General features: G+C 39.5%; 1 protein-coding gene across 7 annotated transcripts in view; it reads left to right on the top strand.

The window, feature by feature from the left end:
• The window catches only part of CALD1 (caldesmon 1), a 185,150-nt gene that overhangs the window by 40,660 nt on the left and 119,276 nt on the right, over positions 1-25,214 (top strand). For 6 of the 7 annotated variants that reach the window (XM_046020146.1, XM_046020141.1, XM_046020145.1 and 3 more), the window contains exon 2: positions 24,872-24,964. The gene's annotated coding sequence lies outside the window, so the exon portion shown is untranslated. Of the gene's footprint in view, positions 1-15,298; positions 15,334-24,871; positions 24,965-25,214 lie in introns of all 7 variants that reach the window. The other variant, XM_046020142.1, reaches the window with a different exon arrangement.

Here is a 25,214-nt window from a genome sequence, read left to right as displayed (position 1 = left end):
TCTCCCCTGGAATAATCCCTCTCCTCTGGGGCAACCTGTCCACCCCACCTGTTCCCTCACTGACCTTCCTTAAAATGCCAGAGTTGCTGAAAGCTTAGGGAATATTTATTTTTCGTATTCTCCTCCTATATATACACAGAGAAATCATCTCAAAAGTAAAATTTGTATAATCATTATTGAAAAGTTGTTTATGAGAACAAAAGCAAGCAAGTAGCTGAGGCGTTAACCCCTTAGTAGAGCAAATCCAATATCTAGATATTTGCATGTTTCACTGATTCTTTTTGACCATAATAACCACAGGGCAGCAAATATCTGCCTGAAAAGCAAAAAAATTCATCCCCTTAGATGACTGATACCAAACAGTCAAACACTGAGTATCATGTCATCCACATCTGGTTGATAGAATGTGAATTTACTCATTTTTATCCAGATGGCTTCAGCCATATAGATAAAGCGTGGAGACTTTCCCACATTTTACATGGTACTTGGTGTTGTAGAATTCAGCTTTTGTGCTGTTCTTTTCCTCTCTTTTTGCTATTGCCTGGATCTCATTAGAAACCATTAGTGATGTAATACTAAACCTATGGAATCTTAAACATGCTTTTAAAATCCTGTGGAATAAAGATGTCTCCTACCAGACCAGAAATGCAGTGGGAATAGACAAAGTTACATTTCTTTAAGAAAAAATGACTCATTTCATAGTTTCCAAACTGTTTTGACTGAAGCTTCTCAAAATAAACTTTCTGCAATATGCAGCCTTTGATGTCTGACTTTGAAAAAAAAATCATTTCTCAAAGATACAATCCAATCCTTTTTGGGTGTTCATGTATTTTTGCAGATTAACCTACTTTTATTTCAACCAGTGAATGACACAATATTAAATAGCCATCAGACTGAGAAAGAAAAGCATGTTTGAAGTGGTCTTAACTCCTACATAAACCAAATATAAAGAACATGCTGTATGATTTTTTAAATTACCACAAAAATAGAATTTCCAGAACATTACCAGAAGGGGGATTTGGTCCATTAAGAATAACAAAACAGTTTAGATGTCATGAAAGTGGAAGATTAGGAGTGCAGTTAAGCTTAGTAATGATATTTTTGATTCATATGCTATTTCCTAGGCTAGACAATATTTTTAATTTCTCACAGCCTTGAACCTTAATCCTTGAAGGGTAATTCAAGTTTTAGAGCTTACATACTGCAATTTGTTTGGGGTGGCAATTTGCCATTGACTTGCCTCTGGGTTCTTTTGTATTCTTCCAGCTGGGGGACTTAAAGGCGGCCATTTATTAACTCCACGTCTACATATGGCCACTGAAACAACTGGGTTTCAATCAAATCTTTTAAAAATCCAAACAACCAGTTTTTGTGCTGTTGATCAGATTGATTTAAGGCATCAGTCGCTTCTGTTCTAACTGGGTAACTGAACAACTTCTCTTTCCTTTCTTTCTCTTTCTCTTTCTCTCTGTGAGAGTTTCCCTTTGGAGCAGCAGTAAGAGGATAGCATTCTAGTACCAACTCTTCTCCCTCTATCGGAGGCTTGTCAAGTTTTTTAACCTCTCAGACCTCCATGTTCTCATCTGTAAACAGATAAAAAGACACCTCATGGATTTGTTTGGAACATTAAATAAGAGATATATGACCTTTGACACACATTTGGTATACAATAAATGTGAATTTCTTCCTTGTTCCTCTTCAGTTGCAACCATAGAGTCTTCTGCTTTTTTCCATTTTCCTTGTGACAGTGACTTCTCAACAAAAAGAAGAGACTGTTTGGGGTGCCCAGCTGGCTCAGTCCGTGCAGCATGCTACTTTTGATCTCGGCGTTGTGAGTTCAAGTGCCATGTTGGGTGTAGAGATTACTTAAAAATAAAATCTTAGAGAAAGAGAGAATATTTGACATCCAATTCATTAGGCTACTATAAATGTTAGAATCTAAAATATATCTCACTTAGTCAAATCCGAGTTCTAGAACCTAATGTTTCTGATGATGGGAAGAGGTGACCATTGTTGGAATCTGTGTTATTCTTTGCAACATTTAAAACCCCCAAAACTTAATGTTATCTTGCAACCTTCATTTTCTTTCCTTCAGAGGTTCTTTTATTTATTTTTCTTTTTTCAAGTTTTTACTTAAATTCATTGGTTAACATACAGTGTAATATTAGTTTCAGGTGTAGAATTTATTTTTTTTTAAGATTTTATTTTTATTTATTTGACAGATATCACAAGTAGGTAGAGAGGGAGGCGAGGGGGGTGGGGTGGGGAAGCAGGCTCCCGGCTGAGCAAAGAGCCCGATGCAGGGCTCAATCCCAGGACCCTGAGATCCTGACCTGAGCCGAAGGCAGAGGCTTTAACCCACTGAGCCACCCAGTGCCCCTAGGTATAGAATTTAGTGAGTCATCACTTACATAGAATACCCAGTGCTCATCACAGGGTGTACTCCTTACATCCCCCTAGCCCATTCCACCCATCCCCCTGACCCTGCCTACCTCCCCTCTGGTAACCCTTCAGAGGACCTTTTAAATCTATTAACCAATATCTCTAAACTCCTCTTGAACTAATATGCATTTTTAGTCTGGTACCAGCACTTAATGCATTGCAAGTGTTTACTAGTCATAATGTAAAGAGGTTGTATTATGTGGCCTGAAACTATCACTTAAACACATTAAGATTGAGATATAGTGGGGAATAGGGGATGGAAAAGGCACAAGGCAACTAACATTTGAGTTTTTTGTTTTGCTTTGTTTTTTAAGATTTATTTATTTACTCATTACAGAGAGATCGTGCAGGGGTGGGGAGGAGTGGAGGGAGAGGGAGAGAGCAAATCTCAAGCGGACTCCTTGCTGAGGGCAGACCCAACGTGGGGTTCAATCCCTGTCTGGAGATTAAGACCTGAGCTGAAATCAAGAGCCAGTTGCTTAAGGATTGAGCCACTCGGGCGCCCCAAAGCAACTAACGTTTGTAAAGTGACAGAAAGTTCAGTAGAAAAGGAACGGGCTCTTACGCAGGTAGACTTGGAACCTGACTCAGGCTCTGTCTCATTCTAATGCATAAGGTTGTTGAGAGGGCATTATATACCCAGTCAAAGCACATTTGCTTTGCTAAACAACTTTGTTAACACTACTAGAAAGTTAGCTTTGGGTTTTCTTTTTCAAAGTGTTGATTTTAATGAGTAATTAAGATAGCTCATGGTCTTTAAATTGTTATAAAATATTTAAGTATTAAAGAAGGAGAGAAATGAGTATATTTCTCTCTGTGTAAAGTTATTTCCATAGCCCAACTTTCAGATTTGTTAGAACCTTATTCTTTCAGGGTAATGTAGAAATTTCTGCTTTAGTGAAGTATTTCTAGTTGAATGTTGATTTGTACCATTAACAAAATTATATTCAATTATGCAGTTAATGTAAAGACCTTTAATCACAAAATAACCCAAGGTCACTTTACACTTACAATAAAAAATGATCTTGGCTCTTTCTGTAGATTAATCTCCCAAATGATTTATTAGTCATTCACAGCACAGTTCTTTGACCCATGAGTCAGGGTTCAGTGTTGCATCTGGGCAGGGATCCCTTTACAGACCAACCAGAAGAGACTGGGATATATTGAGGAGAAATAAGGCACATTCGTAGATTCTTCACTGACTTTCTTTTCCTTCACAGCTTTATTGTCACCATCTTAAGTCAGGTTGCAAGAATTGCCAAACTTATTTTCAGACCTCTCTCTTCTTTTTTATAGTCCCCTCTGTGGTCCATCTCTTTCCATATTTTGATATTTTTTTATTTTTTATTTATTAAGAGATTTTGTATATTTATTTGACGGGAGTGGGAGAGGGAGAACACAAATAGGGGGAGCAGCAGGCAGAGGGAGAGAATCAGGCTCTCCACTTAGCAGAGTCCAATGTGGGAACTCCATCCCAGGACCCTGAGATCATGACCTGAGCCAAAAGTGGAGACTTAACTGACTGAGCCAAACAGGCTTTCCTCATTCCATATTTCGAATCTGATTTTGAATCTTCACCAACTACCATTTACATCAAAAATCCTAGCACTTTCTGTCTACTCCAAAGAATAAAGTGCAAAATTGAGATCCATACACATCAAAACAACTCACTTTCTCGCTGCCCTCCCAGCCGGGCTTCTGAACATGGTCACGCATCAATACAACTTGCGTGTTTCTACCCAAAGGACTGTTCTCTTCCTGAGCAGAAGTGAAGTATCATCATTCTTCCTTTCTACTTACCTGAATCTTAACTCTTCTTTTCAAAGCTTTTCCTGAGTGTTGCAGCCCATCTGCTTAACAGAAAGCCAGTCTTTTCCAGTCCATTCTTTCTTCTTTTACAGGGATCGAGGCCTGCAGAGTCTGTGATTTGCTCAAGGTCACATGACTCGTTAGGAGTATCAGCAGAAGTAAAAATCTGGGTCTTTTTAACACCTTGCCGGGACTTTTCACTACACAGCAACTGTTGTCTGATCATGATGAGAGACATTTTACTTCTAATATTGTCTTTGTATTATTGGTTAATTGTTCTTAAGTATGTAACCCCGAACGACCCAGTTCTTCCTGGGCTACTCTTTGCTTTCAAAAACTGAATAAAATTATTAGGCCCTCCATCTCAGTATTTCTGGGAATCCCCAAGCAAGAGAGAAAGTGGTGGGAACGCCTGTATTTTCCTGTCAACTCCTGCTCCAATCCTTTCCAGTCTCTCTCAGATTCATCCTGAGCATGGAAAAATTCTTTGATCCCCTCATTCCCACAAAGCTGCTATGTTTAACAGACTTTGATGAATGATTTGAGGTGATAGAGAGACATTACAGTGCAGCCAAGACTAGATCACAGTTTAAAATTAATATTTGAGATGGTGTTCCGTGGGGCCTACCGAGGAGCTAATGAGTTACCTGACACGGGTATGGCTGAGGAGAAAGTCAGCTTTTAAACTCTTGACCTTAATTCTCTCCCAAGTGATTGCTGAGGGTGGGGGAGTAGTCACCTTTTACAGCCACAGAGGAAGGTCAGGGTGTTTACATAAAGAAAATAGTCATCTACCCTGGGCTTATGCCCTTAGTAACTCTAGGAAACAATAAAAGTTTTGATGTTAGTTTTTCGTTAATTTGGGCCTGATTGAATGTTTAGGTGGTGCTCCCTTTCTCCCTGACAGGGCAAATTTCAGGGGCCAGTGGTTGCATTTTTCCCTTTCAATTTCTACATACATAGTTGGGAAGAAGAACCCAGCAATATCGTGCAGTCTTGAGATTGCGAAGAGGACAGAAGCAGAACATAGGAACTTGCTGGCGTTTACCCAGCACTGTTCTTCATGTCTGGGACCATACTACTGCATGGCCCCTCATTTAATTGTCACATCAGTGCAAGGCGGATATTTTCTACTTTAACAAAGGAACGAAACACTCTGCAAAAGTCACCCAGCATAGAAGCGGCAGATCTGGACTTCAAACCCAGATCTGTCTGATGTTAAAGCTTTTACTCCTGCTTCAGAACAGCTGTGCCTGGCCAGAGGACCGCCAGCACGGTCTGGACACAAGAGTGTGCAAATGATGGAAACAAGGGTGGGAGAGGAGTCAAAGGAAGCCCTCACGACCAAAGCAGCCCAAGTGGAATCCTAGATCTGGTGCCTATTGACTGCATTTCTGGTGAAAGAAAGGGTGACCTTGAAGATAATACTGATATTTCAAGTCTGCCAGTGTACTGAGAGTAAGAAGAAACAGGAATGTCAGTCAGAGATGCTATTTGAGGAAGGTGATGGTAAATCCATGATGGGCTGAGATGGGAGATGGATGAGCTGAATTTCCTTTCATCCTTCCTTCTGTTGAAAGCTCTTTCTTTTCCACAAACTCAGAGGATCTCGTACAGAATCTGAATTAGGTATCCCCACTCATTTTTGTAACCCACGAAGGGCAACATGTTCAATAGACTGTCACCAAGAACCTTTTTGGGCAGCTGTTATTTCTTCATCTCGCCTGTGAGTGGGCAGAAGGGGCAGGTATCTGGTTTTTGTTACTGCGTAGAAGCACAATTACCATGTTGTTGATGTGAACCTATAAGGATTGCAGCTGAACTGAAATTGCACCACATCTAAACAGAGGACTCTGTGGCACTTTTCTTACTAAAACTTAAGTTTGGCAATCCTCACTCTGTTCCAGTCAAACATTTTCTTAGCCATATTAGGTTATATGGAAATAAGCCAGATCGCAGCTGGTGTATGAGTAGGTCCTCGGCACCGATGCAATTTCTTGAGAGCCTTTCCTCACTGGTTTGAAAGGGATAGAGACAGATGTGGCTCAGAATATATTTTGAAGCATGGCTGGAAAGAAGAACAAAATCTCACCAATCCCAAAAGTATTAATAACAGCACTTGAGACCAAAATCAGATTTTTTTAGGTTGAAAAACTTGGGAAAGATTTGGTATTTGTTTGTTTCTTATTGAAAGGCTGAATCAATTTATTAAAGCCCAACCAACCTTATCACAGATGCAGTGGAAGAAATCAGAACAAAATCACATCAGCCATCCCATGATTTTCCACTCGTGCTCTTATTACTTAGTCCCTTGGGTTAAAAAGCCAGGATTTGAGTTCTGGATCCACTACATTCTGAAGTAATCAGGGACACTGGCTTAATTTCATTGTGTGTCTAACGGAGATGATATACAGTCTATCTCACAGGATTGCAAGAATCAAGTGAGATCATGCATGATCTGACTAGCACAGTGGAAAGCATATTTATGTGCTTCCTGTACTTTCCCTTTTAAATTACAACTTTCGGTGAAAAGTTGCAGCAGCAGAGGAAGACCTTTTAGGTCATTTAACTCGTTGCTGTGACATAGTTGTCTGCCCTTCATTCAGAGCTCACTGCATTCTGTCTTGAGAGCTCACAGATCATTTATTCATGCATTCATCGTCGTTCATTGTATTGAGCCGTTAGCAAGTGCCAAGTTGTTAACGAATCTCCTCCCAGCAAATGGGTGGCAGACCTGTAATGCTCCCGTCTTACCATTAGACACTCTTTTCAGACATTTTGACTGTTGGCCACTCATTCGCTCTCCTATTTATCGCATGGATAACATACTCTAGGCGCCGGCAGAGTGCTAAGGAACCAGAGGTTAAACACAATAACAACAAAACCCAGACACACCCTCATGGAGCTTTCTATCTGGTAGGGAAGACAAACAGTAAATAAATATCACTGCAAATTGTAATAGTACATGTAGATAAATGACAGGGCACTGTCAGAGAATACCGTGAAGGTAAAAATCTTCAAAATCTATGTATCTAACAGTTCTTCATTTATCAGATCATAGCAGAAATAGCTCGGACAACAAGTCTGTAACATACGTCCTGTGCTCGTGCTGTAACCCAAAATTGGTGTTTCGGGGATATTGCAAGTAATATTCTCGCTTTGAGCTTGTGAGTTTAGGGAAAGTGAGGAATTACCCAAATGAGAAATGTGCTACTGTCGGGATGAGGGGTGGGGCCGTCATTGCGGTGTGAGCGAACAGCCTGTCCCAAGACTCTGTGGCCTGCAGGAGTTGGATCCATGCAAGAAATTAAAAGAAAGCGAGTGTGACTAGATCACAATCAGGGAACGCAGGGGAGGTGAGCAGGGCCAGATCATACAGTATTGGGGACCATGGTAAAGAATTGACTCTATATTCTGAATGGGCTGTCAGGCTCTTGAACTGTTTTAAGCAGGGCAGTGACATGATCAGATCAGTGTTTCTAGAAATGCTGTTATTTGCAGAAAGCCAGAAGATTTGAACAGAGAGATGAGTCCGGAGGTTCTTAGAATGGTCCAGATGAGATACAGTGGCTTGATTTAGGGTGGTAGCAACAAGGATGAAGATAACTGGACCATTTCAGTTAAATATTCCTAAGGAAGAATCACCTGGATTTAGTAAGTTACGGCATGGGGGACGATGTAGACTGGATGGTAAAGAAGCAGTGATGTGAGTGATTTCCAGGTCCAGGGCTAAAGCAACCAGGTGAATGCCAGTGCCCTTTACTAAGACAGGAAAAACTCAGGGAACATGGGTCATGTTCAATTATAGTCTTTTGGCTTAAAGAAAAAGTAGCAGTTCTGGAATGTTCTGTGAATTGTAGAGAGGAAACAAGAGTATGAAATATAATCCCCATCTTTAGAGTGCTTGTGCCCCAACTGTTAGACCCACTGTTGCCTCTTCCTTAACAGACCTTCTCCATCCACCAGAGGCTCTCCTGTGATGCTGTGGATTACCACGATCAGCACTGGTTTTCTTTCCTGCCTCACACTGTGTGTGTCTACATATAATGTGCTTAATTTTAGTGGTTTAGCTTGCCACACTTGTGAATTACCTCATTTCTAAAGGCTCAATTTGGTCAGTCTTTAAAATCAGGGTTTTTTGTTTGGTTTTGTTTTTAGTTTTATTTTATTTTTTCAGTGTTCCAAGATTCTTTGCTTATGCACCACACCCAGTGCTCCATGCAACACATGCCCTCCTTAATACCCACCACCAGGCCCTCCCTACCCCCACCCCTGGCTCCTCCCAAACCCTCAGTTTGTTTCTCAGAGTCCACAGTCTCTCATTAAAAATCAGGTTTTAAATACAACTTTGAGGAGGGGAGGGTTGCAGGGAAACTTCTCCAATCTTGACAGTGAATGGATGATACTAGTTATTTGTTATTTGCTGTAACTCAGCTCCAGATATTTTGGTAGCATTGCAAATACTGTTCCAACTTTTCCAGTTGGTTATTTGAAGCAAGAAGAATTCACAGAAACAATGATCAGTCTCATCCTTCAGTGTCACTAAGTGTATTACTTAGCAATTTGAAACAAAGCAGTTGAGATTTAGGAATAAAGATTTATTTTACAAGAATGACCATCATAGCATTATTTGAAACTTGAAGTACTTTACATGCACAGTGATCGAGGAATGTTTATATAAGCGATGGTGTTATTAATCATGTTACAAGAATGATGTAGGAAAACATGCATAAGTGAAAAGTTAAATACATGACATGAAATTTGCTTTTAAAGTAGGATCATTTGTGTTGCTAAAAAACAAGTAGAAGGAAGTATTTGAAACTTTAATCTCAAGGCAGGAGGGATTAAAAGAGACTTTATCATCATTCTACATATATCTCTGTATTTTATAAATTTTCTGTAATGAATGTATACTTTTGTATTCTCCATAATAAGATGTATATCGATATAGCATCAGAGATAGGTCTGACTTTACAGATTTGATGATTTGGGACCTTTTACAACAGAGTGAAACAGAAATAAAAGTAGTCTTGAAAACCATCAGTATTTCATTCTGTCAGTAAATAGTTGTCGAGGACTGTATGGGTTACTATGAGAACACGAAGCAGTATAAAAATGTAATTGCTCACTCAGGGAACTTACGATCAAGTGCCAGCACTCCTGGATTCCCCTGCTTTGGATTCAGACAGCCTAAAAATACAATAAGGACACTTTTGGTTTTCATTTCTTGAGTTTTTCCTTTTGAGCCATATCAGGAAATGAAAGGGCACAGAGGGAAGAAAAAACACTCCCTAAACAGTGTATCTCTGCAGCCTCAAAAGCATTTAAATTCTGGCTAAATGTAATGTTTTCCTCTCTCAGTCTTCTAATATATTCCATATAATGTATTTGTAGTTCTGTTCAAGGTTCTGGGATGGCGCTCGTATGTAGCCTCAGTTCTGTTACTTGCAGTCATTTGTTTTTCATTCTTGCATAATAATTTGTCACAATCACATTTTTATGCTCCAAACATGTAAGAATTGTTGTCTCTGGAAAACATATTTTAGGACTTTTTCCTTTTGAAGCTGGAAGACATGTTTTACAGTTATATATTTCAGCTCTGTTTATCCTATAATTGTGCCTGAATATTGGCAGAATTGCCATTTCGAGAGAGAGAGCGAGCTCCCCAGTAGTTAGTTGGTGGCAATTGCCCAAAAGGTTTTATTGAATAATTTGTCTTTTTCATTTAATTCAGTCAACTCAGCTATTAATGTTAAAACTGATGAGGCTTCTTTTGGTATTTTTGTTGGCATGTAAATAGAGGCATCGCTATGTTTAAACAATGCTATCCATTGGAGATAAAATTATTTTGGGCTGTTCAATTTGAAATGTTGTATTAATGTGTAAATGGTTTCACTGACCCATCTGTGTCTTCATTCCATCCTCCATTGGGTTAGTAATACACATCATTTTTTAAAAGATAGCAGCCTGGTTTTAAGTTTGTGACTATAACAGATTGAAGCTGGGATATTGTCCACATTACCATCAACCATCTAATATAATTACTCATAAAAATGTCAGTACCAGACTGCAGTTGACATTCTGATTGTCCGCCTTGCGTCAGTTTTCAGTCTGGTCCCAGGAAGAAGAGCACTGGCTAATGAATCAAGATTTAAAACTGTAAAAGTATGAGCATGTGGGGGCCTCAATTATTTATTCACTTAACATATATTTATTGAGAACTTAATATGTACTCAGAGCTATGCTAAGCACTGGGGATACAGAAGTAAGACAGACATTAAGAAGGTAGATCTCATATTTAGTGTCCTTACCACAATAAAAATTTTTTTTAAAAAAGAACTCAACCCAGCGGAGCCTGGGTGGCTCAGTCAGTTAAGTGTCCAGTTCTTGGTTTCTGCTCAAGTCATGATCTCCTTCTCTGCCTCTCCCTGCCCCCTGCTCATGCTCTCTCTCTCTCTCAAATAAATACATACATACATACTAAATAAATAAACAGAACTGAACCCAAAGAAAGAAGAAGTGAATAAGACATAAATGGAAATATTTATGTCCTACTAAAGAGTTAGATCTGTGAGGACAGAGATCTCTCTTCATCTCTGCTATGTCCTTAACAATTTCCATTTATTTTTTTAAAGATTTCATTTGGGGGCGCCTGGGTGGCTCAGTGGGTTAAGCCGCTGCCTTCGGCTCAGGTCATGATCTCAGGGTCCTGGGATCGAGCCCCACATCGGGCTCTCTCTGCTCAGCAGGGGGCCTGCTTCCCTCTCTCTCTCTCTGCCTGCCTCTCTGCCTACTTGTGACCTCTTTCTGTCAAGTAAATAAATAAAAAAAAATCTTTAAAAAAAAAAAAAGATTTCATTTGTTTGTTTATTTATTTTAGAGAACGAGAGCATGTGCAAGTCGGGGGGAGGGCAGAAGGAGAAGGAGAGTGAGAGAATCTCAAACTGAACCACACTGAGCATGGAGCCCAATGTGGCACTCTGTCACACCACCACTGAGCCAAAACCAAGACTCCGATGCTGACTGAGCCACCGGGGCTCCCCAACAACTTCCATTTAATAACCGGAAGTAGAATCCCAAATTGGATCTGACTTACTGTCTCATGAAATAAGAACAGTAGAAGAGCCAACCTCCAAATTTTTTCTCCATATGACATACACGAAGGATGATATTCATAGGAACACATGTAGGTAGGCCTTTCTCTTCCACTCAAAAAAGATTCGTAGAATGGTAATTGAGTGAGAGTCAAGTTTATAGGGATAACCTTGAATACTTCCTAATGTTTTAAAAAGTAAATCATGTGGAATCTGAAATTTTTGATGACACGTGTCACCAGTAATCATGCTGTGATTGAGACTCTGTATGGAAAGCCACTGTGGCGTGCCACCATGCCTTGATAGATCTATTTGATGTGCAAGTACTTTGAGATAAGGACAGTTGCTTGAAGGAATTGTCACTTGTCACAATCTCCCCACTATGTGATTACTGCAAAGACAAAGGTTAGATTGAAAGGCCCACAAAGAATCATTCCTTGAGATTGTTATTTTAATTTTATTTTTTTAAGATTTTTTTTTATTTCTTTATTTAACAGAGAGAGAGAGATCACAAGTAGGCAGAAAGGCAGGCAGAGAGAGAGGGGGAGGCAGGCTCCCCACTGAGCAGAGAGCCCGATGCGGGGCTTGATCCCAGGATCCTGGGATTATGACCTGAGCCAAAGGCAGAGGCTTAACCCACTGAGCCACCCAGGTGCCAGTTGGTAATTAAACAGTGGATTGATCTGATTTCTAAGAACAAATATAGTGATTGATTTGCCCTAAGATGAAAAATAACCAGCTCCAGCTAATAAATTTTGTTGTTAAATAACAAAATGAAACAGTTGTGTTCTGCAAAAAGAACAGATTGGATGAACTTGATGTACCCACCACTGGCTGAGAAGGAGTTTGGGTAAACTTTTTTACCTTGCTAGACCTCTCTTAAGTCCCATTTATAACGTGTTGCAAATGATACTTGTCTTACTGACCTCTGGAGTTGCCATGAAAATCATTTGAGGAAAGGGGTAAGAAAGCTCTGTTTATTATAAAAGTACTATGTATTTGTATTCTTAACCCATTTGTGATGTCACTAGTCACTTGAAAATTAGTCCACAAACTGATCTCACTGATGATAGAAGCATAATTGCCCTATGACCAACCCACTTTGTCCCTACCAAGCATTCCAGACATTTCAGTGCAGGAACAAGGTCTATGGGAAAAAGTCAAAAGGAGACTGATCAGAGGAATTCCACTGGCCCTTCCCAGGGCCCTGTGCACAAAATGGTCCCCCGTGCGTTGTTATTTTGCTGTTTTTGCCTATGTCCACGGTTTCCAAGACAATAACAGCCTGATAACTGGGTGATTATGAACAGACAGAGTAAGTGTGATGATGTTATACCAGTTTTCTAGTGCAAAGGACTCATCATTTCGTGCGTGGGATTGCAGCCTGCACTAGCTACTCTTTCAGCTGGATATGCTAACAGATAATGCCAAAGCTGATTTTCTTTAAAATGCTGAGGAATGACATCAACCAGTGATTTTTTTTTTTTCAGTTTCACCCTTTATTACATGGGTTGAACAAGATGATTCTAGGTTCTGGCGTAAGCCCTGAGCCCTTCTGCTGCCCAGATACCCATGTCAGCATTTTATTCTTCATAACCAACAGAGCTCAAGGCTCTGGAGTAGGTCGCAAGCACACAGCTCTGGGGTGGAGGAGAGTGGTGGGCAGGACTAACTGGTTGGAAAGTGGGGAAGAGGAGCAGGATCATTGCACTTCAGGTATTATTTTCTTTGTATTTTTGCTCACCTAAGCAACTTTTCTAAGATGAGCAAAATATAGAAATATAATATGTAGCCTGTCCTCAGGTTCTCAAATTTCAAGCAGCAATCAAATGAACACTAGAAAAAGTTTTAAGAATACTTAAATAAACGAGTATATATTATACAATAGGAACATGAAATTCAATTCACTGAATCAATCAAGTATAATGAGTTGACTGAATTGAATAAATAATCCAATTGCTCAGATGGTCTGTAGTTTGAACTGGAAAACATTGAACTTAGGACACTGCTTCTTTGTGAATATCCAGAATTCCTCAAGACCCACTTCATTGATGGACTGTTAGTAAATTGAGTCTACTGGAATTGAAGGGATTCAGTCATTGATCTTCTAATCTTTTAGTTGCTTCTCTCTATATGTAAGTTCTCTTTATTTGAGAAGCTATACACAGTTCCTTTTTGTGCATGTGTGTGTGTGGTAATAATGTTTAACATGAGAGGTACCCTCTTAATAATTTTTAGGTGCACAGTGCTATATTATTAACTGTAGGCGCTGTGCTGTAAAGCAGATCTCTACAACCTTGCTGGCAAGGATGTAGAAAAAATCAGAGCCCTAAGATAAAAATAGTGCAGCCACTTTGAAAAAATGTCCTGCAGTCCCTCAGTTAAACATAAAATTACCATATGACCCTGCAATTCCACTCCTAGGTATATACCCAAGGGAAATGAAAAAATATGTCCACACAAAAACTTGGACACACATATTTATAGCAACATTATTCATAATAGCCAGAAGATGGAAACAACCCTAATGTTCACCGGTGGACGGATATACGGATGGATGAACAAAATGTGGTAGAGCCACTTGGTGGAGTATAATTGGCCGTAAAGTTAATGAAGTACTAATACCTGCTACCATATCGATCAACTTTGAAAACATTTTGCTAAGTAAAAGAACTCAGTCACGAAAGACCACATATTATATGATTCCAATCACATGGAATGTTCAGAGGAGGGAACTCTATAGAGACAGAATATAGATTAATAGTTGCTTCAGTCTGGGAGATGTAAGGGAAACTGGGAGGAGGGTGATGGCTATAGGGTATAATATTTTAATTATTTTCAATGAATATGTTCTATACTGATTTTGGTTGGTTGCTGAACTCTGAATATCTTGAAAACTATTGAATTATACACTTGAGATGGGTGATTTGCATAGTATGCAAACCCTATCTTAATAACACTATTCTTTTTAAAATAAAATAATACTTGAAAAATAATATTTTCTCAATTTAAAAAGCAAAGAAGCCATACATGTACAGAAGAGAGGCAAGAAGACTGCATTTTTTGGGAAATTAAACATACATAAAATTTAAGTGCACTGTTTCTTATCATGCATTGGAACCCAAACATTTAACATAACATAGTGCATTCTAAACAAAACAACGAACATCAGTGCTTGTTGATAATGATCATGATGATGGCAATGACGGTGGTAGTGATTGATGCTGGTAATGACAGCAGCCAAGCCAACTGCCTCTCCAGTCTTTGGACTAGTTAGTATCTGCATCATCAGGTCTTTCTTATGTATAGTAGTTATTAGTGAAGTCCAGCTGTGGGTATACCAGGAGTCTGTAAAGAGAAAGTTACATTTTTCTCAGGAGTCAACGTCTCGTATGTTTGTAGCCACAGGAAGCTTATCAAACACTGACGTCAGCTGCTTTCCCATGAGAAGTCTAGAAATTTCATAATGCCATAAATGACTTTCTCTTTCCCATTTGCTTCAGACAAGTAGAGAAGTTTTCATAATGCTTAAAAATAAACATCTGACCTTTACCCTGCCAAGGATACATTCTTACTGCTTCTCCAATCAGAAATTATCTTGCCTGTAAAAATCCACCCATTCTTCTATTAACAATTGAAAAATTTTGGCCAGTACAAATAGCATCGTGGATTATTCTTAATTCATTAATTGTTCAAGAAAAAATAGGAAAGGCTGTAGCAAACACACTGTTTAAAGATATCAAGGCCCTTCCTTCATATTCTTATATAATCTTTTCTGTTCCATTAAGAATTTTTTTCTTCTTCATAGTTGTACAAAATGGCTCCTCTGAGAACATATCTCTAAGCTATATCCTTTGTGTTCCTTGAAATTTTAAGGGAAATTCAACAAAATTCTATACCTCTAATGGTATAGAAATAAGCGAAGGGTTGATTTGATTCATTCTGCTTTCCAGATACAGAATCACAGGGAAGGAGAAAAAGAAAGGAGGTAAGTTCATTTGGAACCTATCGGATTCTAGGTCCAATACTAGACTCATTATACATTTTCTCATTCATTTACTCCCTCACTCCCGCAGCACACTTTTATGGAGCATATGTTATATGCCATGGCATATGCAAAATGCTTGGGATTGAATTATTGATAAAGACCTTGTCGTTGCTATCAAGAAGACTGTCCGCATACAATGACAGTCCACTGTGACAATGCCATCATAGAGGCATTAACAAAATACTACGGGACACAGAGGAGGAAAAACCCTTCAAGGTAGATTATCATTCTCATTTTTTTTTTTAGTATAGTTGACATACGATGTTACATTAGTTTCAGGTGTACAACTTAGTGATTTGACAAATTTATATGTTATGCTGTGTTCACCACAAGTGTAGCTACTGTCTGTCCCATTACATCACTATTACAGTATCATTGGCTGTATTCCTTATGCTGTGCCTTTTATTCCCATGGCATATTTGTTCCATAATTGCAGGTTGTGTCTGCCCCTCCCTTTCACCCATTTTTCCCAAACTTTCACCCCCTTCCCTCTGACAACCATCAGTTTGTCCTCTGAGTTTATAGGTCTGATTTGGCTTTTTGTTTGTTTATGCATTTGTCGTTTTCTTTTTTTTTTAATATTCCACTTATGAGTGGAACCATACAGTATTTTTCTTTCTCAGTCTGACCTCTTTCACTTAACCATCACACCAACTAGGTTCGTCTGTGCTGTCTCGCATGGCATGATCTTAACCTTTTTATGGCTGAATAATATTCCTGTGTCTGCGTGTGTGCGCAGGCATGTGTGTATACACCAAATTTCCCTGTCTGTTGTTAGACACTTCGGTTGTTTCCATGTCTTGGCTATTGTAAACAATGCTGTAATAAACATTGGGGTGCCTATATCTTTTCAAATTAGTGTTTTTTATTTCTTTGGGTAAATACCCAATAGCAGAATTATCGGATTATACAGTATTTCTATTTTTAACTTTTTGAGGAACCTCCGTACTGTTTCCCAGAGTGGCTGCACCAGTTTATATTCCCACCAGCTGTGCACACGGGTTCCTTTCTCTCCACAACCTTGCCAACACTTGTTATTTCTAATCATTTTGATTTTAAAATACGTGGTATCCAACAAAGAATTTCCTTAAGGTTGTACCTCTATTATGACCCCATAGGCTGTCTTCTCTCACAATTCCATGCTACTTTCAAGGGAACGACCAATGTCCAACCCATCTGAATAGTTTGAAGCTTTTTCAGTCAGTAATGTGGTGAATCTGTTGCAGAATGCCAACAGAACTTTTGCTTTCATTAAATCATTGACTTTTTCTTGAATTATATGAACAATTTCCTTAGTTTCTTGCTTTCTTTAACCTGCTGGGCTAAATAAATTCCTAATATGAAATCCTGTTAATGCACCTTGTCTCTCTCATATACTGTTTTCTCTGGGTATCTTTATATGTCCTATGCATAATTCCATAGTAATACAAAAAATGTAACTCATGAAAACCAAGAGACTCTATCCCACAGACCTAACAATTTACACTGAAATACAAGTGTACTTTGAATAAATATTACTCAAGATACATAGGCAAAAACTTAAATGGAAACATACGATTTAAACAAGTGAAGGGGAGACCTTGTGCAAGGGCTTGGTGCTCACGTGCAGCACCGGAGGTAGATCTGGGAAGGCGGGTGGTTGAAAGTGACAGAAGAAACAGTGTGGTCAGCGAGCAAGGGGCTGAATGGACGTGAAGTTTCACCACATCTTAAGATGATAAGTAGCCCCTGTATTCGAATTGCTTTGGTATGGGCCACTTGCAAAAACATTCAAACTTTCCCTTCTAAGATACAGTAAGCCAAAATATATCTATGGAAAGTTCACTAAGTCATTGGTAAATAATCCCATGTTGACTTTTAATTTAGAAATAAGTGGCCAAATTGATCCCAGCCTTTCCAACTACAGTCTTCCCCCTACAGAGTACATTAATTTGTTCTACCTTCTTGTTTTCTCTCATTGTTTGTCTTTCTTTTTGTTATTGTATTTTCCTACTGGTATAATATATGACTGGTATAATATTGAACGTGCATGATTTTGTATATTTTGAGCTCATAAATTCCCTTTAGTTGTCATCTTTCCCGAGTGAGGCTTCATCTTTTACTCTACACATGTTATAAAAATAATCTTTATTGATGTATAGTGTACTGGAAAACGTACAGATCATACTTGTACAGCATATTGAATTTTCACAAAATGAATATAATGATAGAATCCCCACCCAGATCAAGAGACAGAACATTAGAGGGCACCTGGGTGGCTCAGTTGGTTAAGGGTCTGCTTTCAGCTCAGGTCATGATCCCAGGGTCCCAGATTGGGCCCAGCCTCAGGGTCCATGCTTGGTAGGGAGTCTGCTTCTCTCTCTCTCCCTCTACCCTTTCTCCGGACGTGTGTGCGTGCTCTCTCTCAAATAAGTAAATAAAATCTTCAAAAAAAAAACAAAACAGAACATTACTAGCACCCAAAGAAGCTCCCTTTGTGCCCCCTTTTACAGTAAACCTTCGCCTCCTTACCCTCACTACCTCAGCATAACCTTAGTTCTGTGTGTTTTTTAATTTTGTGTTAATGGAATCCTCTTCTGTGTGTGTGTGTGTGTGTGTGACTTCTGTTATTTAACATCATGCCTCTGAGATTCATTGCCTGAGCAATACTTAGATCATTCTAATTGTTATACAGTATTTCATTGTTTGCCTCCCACAACTTAGACTTTGCTATTAGTAGACAATGAGATGATTTCTGGTTTTGTCTATTATTAAAAAGTGCTGCTATAAACATTCTGTTCTATTTCATGTCTTCAGATGAATGTGTACATGGGTTGTTTTTTTTTTTTAAGATTTATTTGTTTATTTGAGAGCGAGAGTGCAAGTGCAAGTGGAGGGAGGGTCAGAGGGAGAGGGAGTGAGAATCCTCAAGCACACTCCCCATGGCACACAAAGCTGATGCAGGGCTCAATCCCAGGACCCCAAGAAAATGACCTGTACCGATACTAAGAGTCAGACAAGCAACCGAGCCACACAGACACCCCTGGATATTTTTGTTGTGTACATACCTAAGAGTAAGATATCTTGGTCACAGGATACACAAATATTTCATTCACTTCAGTAGCTGAAACTGCCACATGTTTTTCCTAGTGTTTGTACCAGTTTACACTCCCACATCGGAGCCTGAGAGTTCCAGCTGCTCACCAACACTTTGAATTGTCCATCTTTGAAATTTCAGCTATTCTAACAGTGTATGGTTTTAATTTGAATTTTTCTAGTGATTGAGATCCTCTTTTGTGAAGTGCCTATCAAAACTTTACCCATTTCCTACTGGCTCATCTACCCTTTTCTTGCTGATTTTGGGAATTCTTTTTATATTCTGGATATAAGCCCTTTGTCAGATATATGTATTTAATATTTTTTTCTCAACCTGTGGTTTGACTTTTCCCTCTCTTTATGGTTCTTAACTTTAATGCAGTGAAACTTACAATTTTAATTTCTTTATGGTTAGTGATTTACAAAATCTTTGCCCATATCAAGAACCTGGACATATCTTCTACTTTTTTTCTGAAAGCTTTTATGTGTCAGCTTTTGCATTTAGATCTATACTCAATCTGGAATTTTCAAAGAGTGTGGGGTGGAGGGTATGATGTTAAACAGAGGTCAAGACTTAGCTTTCTTTTTTTGCATACACATACCCAGTTGAAGTGCTGTTTGATGTTGTTTTCCTCCACGTGGGGTTAACCTGTGTTCTGGTAGTTTGATAGATTCGGAAAGTTAACTTTAGCTGAATTAGGGCTGAGGTCAGTTTGTATCGTTCTGTGGATCTTCATTCTGCCCCTTCTCCTTGGGTGAACTCTCCAAGGGCTCTATTGTGATTGTGTCCCTAGACACTTTCTTCTTTTTTTTCCCCCTTGCTTCCATGTTTTTAATTAAGGCATAATTTACATATAGTAACATTTTCTCCTTTTAGTAGAATTCCATTAAGTTTTGACAAATGCATACGGCTGTGTAAAAACCACCACAGTTAGATATAGAGTACCTCTCTCGAGTCCAAAATGGTTCCTCCTTCTTGAAGTGTTTCCTACTCAGCTCTGTGCAGCTGCTGAAAACTGTGCTGCGAAGAAGAGTCCTGTTTGGTTTCTTGTTCTATGTCATGTTTTTGTGTCTTAAGGATTCAGCAAATGCCTTGAAGGAGAAATCACTGAATGTGAGGCCACTTTTCCAGGCCTTCTTTCTCTCCAGGATGTTGGCCCCTTAAGTCTCGGTTACTGCAACAGCGCTCTGATGCCTTCAAACAGATTTTTGGAATTTTACCCAGATTTTCTAGCTGTTCTCGTGAGCACTAAACTGCCACAAGCTACTTGTTTATAGGCAAATGCATAAGTCGGGCAATCTGCATTAAACAGACTCATTAAGACCCTCCCACAATTTTTTCTTGGGTATAAATCTCAAAAGAGTAAAAGAAGTGTCATTATTGGCAGCTACGACTACTCCAAGTCATGGGAAGAGCTTTGGAATCAAACAAATCTGGGTGCGATTCCAACTCTGCTACTTCTTAACTATGTGATAGTGAATCTGAATCTTTCCTTGCCTTCAGATGGGGCTAATAAAAACGACTGGTTTCCTAGTTTTCTTTTGAAGATTAAATGAGATAACAGATGTCAAGTACCTTGCACATAGTAGGTATTCAATAACTGATAGATATTATTTTGTAATGTATTATCATTTCTCTTGGAGCTATAAAATACACTCATCTCTTAGAAATGATGGGGGGGTGGGAGGCTCAGTGGTCCTTACAACACAGTACCCTTTGTTGAGAGCCTGTTAGATGCTAAAAGGGGTGAGCTCAGCTGAGCTTGTTTTATTCACAACCAGAACAAAGTCCTTCATAGATACTGAGACATGCACAAGACATTTTTCCCTCTCTGAAAATCATAGCATTATATACAAACCATGTGAATTGGAGGGATCTTAAATCTCTGTTCCAAAAAAATTCATGTTACAGATGAAGGAATTGAGGGCCCTAAAGTGGTTAAATGACTTGGTCAAGGTCAGTTCTCTCGTTAGTATTTATTTAAGTGACCAAATTCCCTAAGATCACATATTTCTTCCCTTATAAAACACTCCCAGCTCCCATATTCAACTATAAATGAAAAACAGAGACAATTCACAAGAGACAATTAGTGATGTTTTATTGTTATTGGCTCATTCTGACTAAAACCCATAGATCTATTTTTAAATATTTTATTTTAATTTCCATCCCCACAAATTATGTGACTTCCTGCCAACTACGACTGACATAGCTACTTACCATTCCTTTCCCATTCCAAGGATTATGTCCTGTAGCTTTTCATTCTTCTGTTATTAAGAAGTACTCTGCCTTACCCTCCAATGCACAAGACTGAAGAGCTCACATAAACCCACGGACAGCAGCTCTCTTCAAGTTTGCCAAGTGAGGGGGTGTGCAGGGGACCGCCATCATTCTGGGCACTGAATGCACAGGTGGCCATGTACGTCCCTGGCACTCTCTTCTGTGGTTGGGCCAGGTCACCAGCACCATGGCCACTGTCATCATTTCCAGCAAAAGCAGTATTTTAAGGATCATATTTTGGTAAGTCCCTTGTTCAGCTCATTTCAGCATTGTGTCCTCTGCCAACAGACAGATAGGCCTGAGTCCCTTATGGGCCAAGTAACTTGAAAGAATTTGCACGATCACAGAGCACACAGTCATCTTATAAAAGCCTCTACCTCATGCCAGTGTTCTCAAGGACTCCTCCTGGAACACTCTTTCCCTAGATCTTCACGTGGGCTACTCCTTCCTAGAAATGGATCTTCAGCCTCAGTGTCTTCTCTTCGGAGAGACCATCTTTCATCATGCAACCTCTGGTCGCCTTCCGTTGGCCCTCTTTTGCAACTTGGGGTTTTATTTACTCACTATCAGAAGCACATGTATTGTCTCTACTCCACCAGAACACAGGCTCTGGGCAAGCCGTCCTTGCTCATTCCCGTGGGCACCATCCTGGTGCAGAGTACTCACTCAGTGAATCAGTGAATGTGGGCCTGATCCTTTCAATACACCCAGCAGACTGGATCAGCGCTTGGGTTTGAGTACTCGCTTTACTACTTACTTGCCGCGTGAATGGAGGCAAATGACTTAAATACAATGAGCTTCTTAGGGCTAAGACTGAACCTCACTAGGTTGCTATAGAGATCAGACCAGATAGACGTGTACCCGGTGCTTAGCACAAGGGTTGGCACTAAGAGACCTTAATACATAGTATTTATCGTGTCTGTAAGGAAAGCAGGGCATATTATAAGAGTCATGGCAGATTTTTAAAGATAAATATTAACGTTAAAATAAGGGGTCCTAATACAACCACATAAAATTTTAAAGTAATTAAAACCTGGTTCTTGTTGGCTCTACAAAGTTATCATTTTTTATAAAGGACCCTCATTAAACCTTTGCAATAACTTCCTGTTATAATTACCACTGAAGACCCTCCCCTTCACCCAACCGTTTGGTATCCATTTGGAAAATGACGTCTTTCTGTGAATACTTGTGGTAGGAATTTTAAGATAGAATTGTAATCACTTTTTGCAAATTTGTACTGGCAATGTAACCTAGGAAGGTGCTGGTTTCTGTTTCTCATGCTACCAACTGGCTTTAACTAGGTTTTTTTTTTTCCTTTCTTTTTTTTTTTTTTTTTTTGAGGTTTTTAAGAAAATCACTACTCTTGGGGCATTAGAAATCTGATTGGGAGAAGAGAAATTTCTCCTTTCCTTTTATTACACCTTGATTCTCCCAGAGCGAATGCTTTCATATAAAACCCAAATGTCCTCACATGCCTGAGCAGACGGTTCAATCAAAGGAGCAATAAATAGCACCTGGCTGTTTGCCATGGGCTGGGAAGGGGATTGTGGGAGGAAGACGGGCTCACTTGCCTAACACAATCCTGCTCTCTGTCGCTTTCCCTCGTCCTTCATCTCAGGGCTTTTCCTTCTTCACCATCCGGTCTAGACTCAGCTTTGCCTGCAGAGAATTTCGGTAACTGCCTCTGAGCCAGGTCAGCCAGAATCCATGCTTTGGGCACTGAATTAAAAGCTCAAAGGGGTCCAGTGAATAACAGTTCACCCTGGAAACTGTTGGAAGTTGCACAGTAACTAATGGTAGAAAAAGATTTTAAAACAGGGAGTAAGCGCTTCATCGGTTTTGTGGCCCTTCGACTCAAACTTGGAAAATAGAAAGGAGGGTATGTCTGAAGGCAAACTCCACTTCTCAGTCACTTTGCCATTCCTCTTGGAAGCCTTCCTTTTCTCTCTTTGCCTCACGAACAAGAAGGTTCATGAACATAGACCTGGCCGCTATAGACTAAAACCAGTTTTTCCTCCGGTAGCGTTTTCTTCCTCTATTTTTCCTTTATTCTTTCCTAAAATTAAAAATAAAAATGCTGAGGGAATTGAACGTAGGGAAAGGAAAACGAGGCACATAAATACTGATCCTGCCAGAGGGTTTGGGGAAGGTACTGGGAATTGTTTTCTCTGCCAATTTCAGTGTCTCTCAGTATGTTCAGTTTCAGTCCAGGCATACAACTCTTGCTTCCTTCTGGTCTCTGATGTCTTTGTTGAAGCTGGAGGGTCAAGGATGGGAGGCCTCTGTGGGGAGGGTTCGATAATCTATATCACATTCTGAATATAGGCAACTGTTTTTAAGTTGCAGATTCCTGGGCACCTCTCTAGAGTATCCTGTATATTTTTTAAACCCCCCCGCCAGAAGATTCTGATGTGCAGCTAGACTGAGAACACCATAAGGCCAAGCACCAGGGCTGTTTGTTCGTTGTCATGTTCCTGGGACACAGGGCACTCAATATATATGTGTCTATAAATTAATTTATAGGAGCACTCTTTGTAATCAGTTCTCATCTAAACTCCATCCTCAAGTACTCTGCTAAGTTTTTAGCAAGTGGTTCTTATTTTGATGGGAAGAAAAAGGGAACAGAGACTGCCTCAAAAGCTAATGAACACTAATATACACAAACTTTGGCCTACGGTTTTGGGAAACTCATCCATGGTTTCCATTCATTCATCCAACAGATATTTCTTGTTGTCCTCCTACATTCTGGTGGGGGACTAGGAGCTGTAAGAAACCAGATTATGAAGCAGCCTTAGACAGGCTTTCCATCTAGGAAATGTCTCACTATTTTATTGTCCCCTTCTCCTCAGGTTTATAGAAAAGATCTCCAAAGTTGGACCCACAGTAGAAGAAAAGGAATTTAAGTGGGATTCGGAGCTCTTGTCACTTTCTGGCTTTGTAACCCAGAAGTGTAATTATATGTTTTATCATTCCAACTGGATTTTAGTTTCCTTAAGATGAGGGCCACATTCCCAGAATGCTGAGCCACGAGCTTTAGCTGTAGGACAGTACCATAGACGTTTGCACTTGGGACCGATGGGAAGAGGTGGTAGAGGTTGAGGGAGGGGAGCTACGACTAGCCTGAGTGGCTGTTCAAGATTAAGGAAAGGGTGACACCCAGATTTGCTGACGAATCTGTGAGCCCCTCAAGGTTCCCTGATCCTTAGTCTGCAAAAAAGCCTTCCTCAGATGGATACAAACCATAAGTAACATGCTAGGCAGCTTTTCGTTTTGTTTTGTTTTGTCTTATTTTACCTGTGAAAACTGAAATGAGAATCTAGGAATCCAGATCCAGGTTCTAGCATGAGATTCCAAGCCAGTCCCTTCACCTCTGTGAGCTTCTGTTTTCTTCCAATGCCCGGTGGCAGAGGCTGGGGATGGATGAAAGCAAGCTATATTCTTAAGGTCCCCTTGAGACCTATTACTCTACTCGACTAAAGGCAAAATTAAAAGTGCAAAATTGCATTTCATACTCATACTCATTAGAAGTCCTTGTTGCATCATGTTGGGAAAGGTTTAAGGGTGTGATGGTGACTTACTGTCACAGTTGTTATTTCTTTGGTCTTTTCTAATGTTTAATATTTATTGCTGTGTTTCAAGCACAAAAGAGTTAACTCTAGATTATCTACTAGTACATTTCTATAATTGTAATCCTCTAGACTCTCTTCTACCAATTACTCAAGTTCCTGAACATCACCAACAGAAGACTCTGGACATAGCAAAGGGTCCAAATGGTCTTTGAGAGTCTGAAGCTTGGGAGGATTGAGGTTTGGGCTTGGAAGGTGTCCTTAACTATGCTCCAAAGCCTTTGTCTGTGATTATTGGCATTTGTAGTACTCCCTGTTCTGTCTTAACTATACCACCTTCTCTACCCCATTATTTATAATAAGTTAGGGGTTGACACTGGAATCATTGTATTCATTTTCTTTACAATCCAATTGCACAACATCCGTCGGTGCCTAGTTTCCCCTTTAAGGTCCGAACTCTTAATAATACCTGAGTAAGAAATTATATTTTAAAACATACAGTTTACATTAACTAAAATTCATTCCATTTAATCACGTTTCCATTCTCCTTTTATACCAGGTATCATTAAAACATTTTAAGATCCTTCAATCAAATTCTACAAGGATTGCTGATCAACCAGAAGGCTCAGAAGCGACATCTGATTGTGCACCTGTGAGTAGCATTTATGTTATTGAGGGGGAGGGGAGGTTTTCTTTTTAGCAATTACACAGCCACTCTGTGCCTGATTTTTAAAATTCTTGTGCCTAAAGATGCACTGTAAGAAGCCAGGCTTTCCGCTGTGCTCCTCATAGCTTATTTACCAATTAATCTATCAAGTTTGGAAGGAACTGTTTTTTCTGCTTTATAATTTGATTTCTTGCATTATTTTTTCCCACATATATAATATCTTAAGCAAAACAGT

The sequence above is a fragment of the Meles meles genome, chromosome 10 (genome assembly GCF_922984935.1).
Source record: "Meles meles chromosome 10, mMelMel3.1 paternal haplotype, whole genome shotgun sequence".
Taxonomy (NCBI): domain Eukaryota; kingdom Metazoa; phylum Chordata; class Mammalia; order Carnivora; family Mustelidae; genus Meles; species Meles meles.
This window is presented reverse-complemented; position numbering and strand designations above follow the sequence as displayed.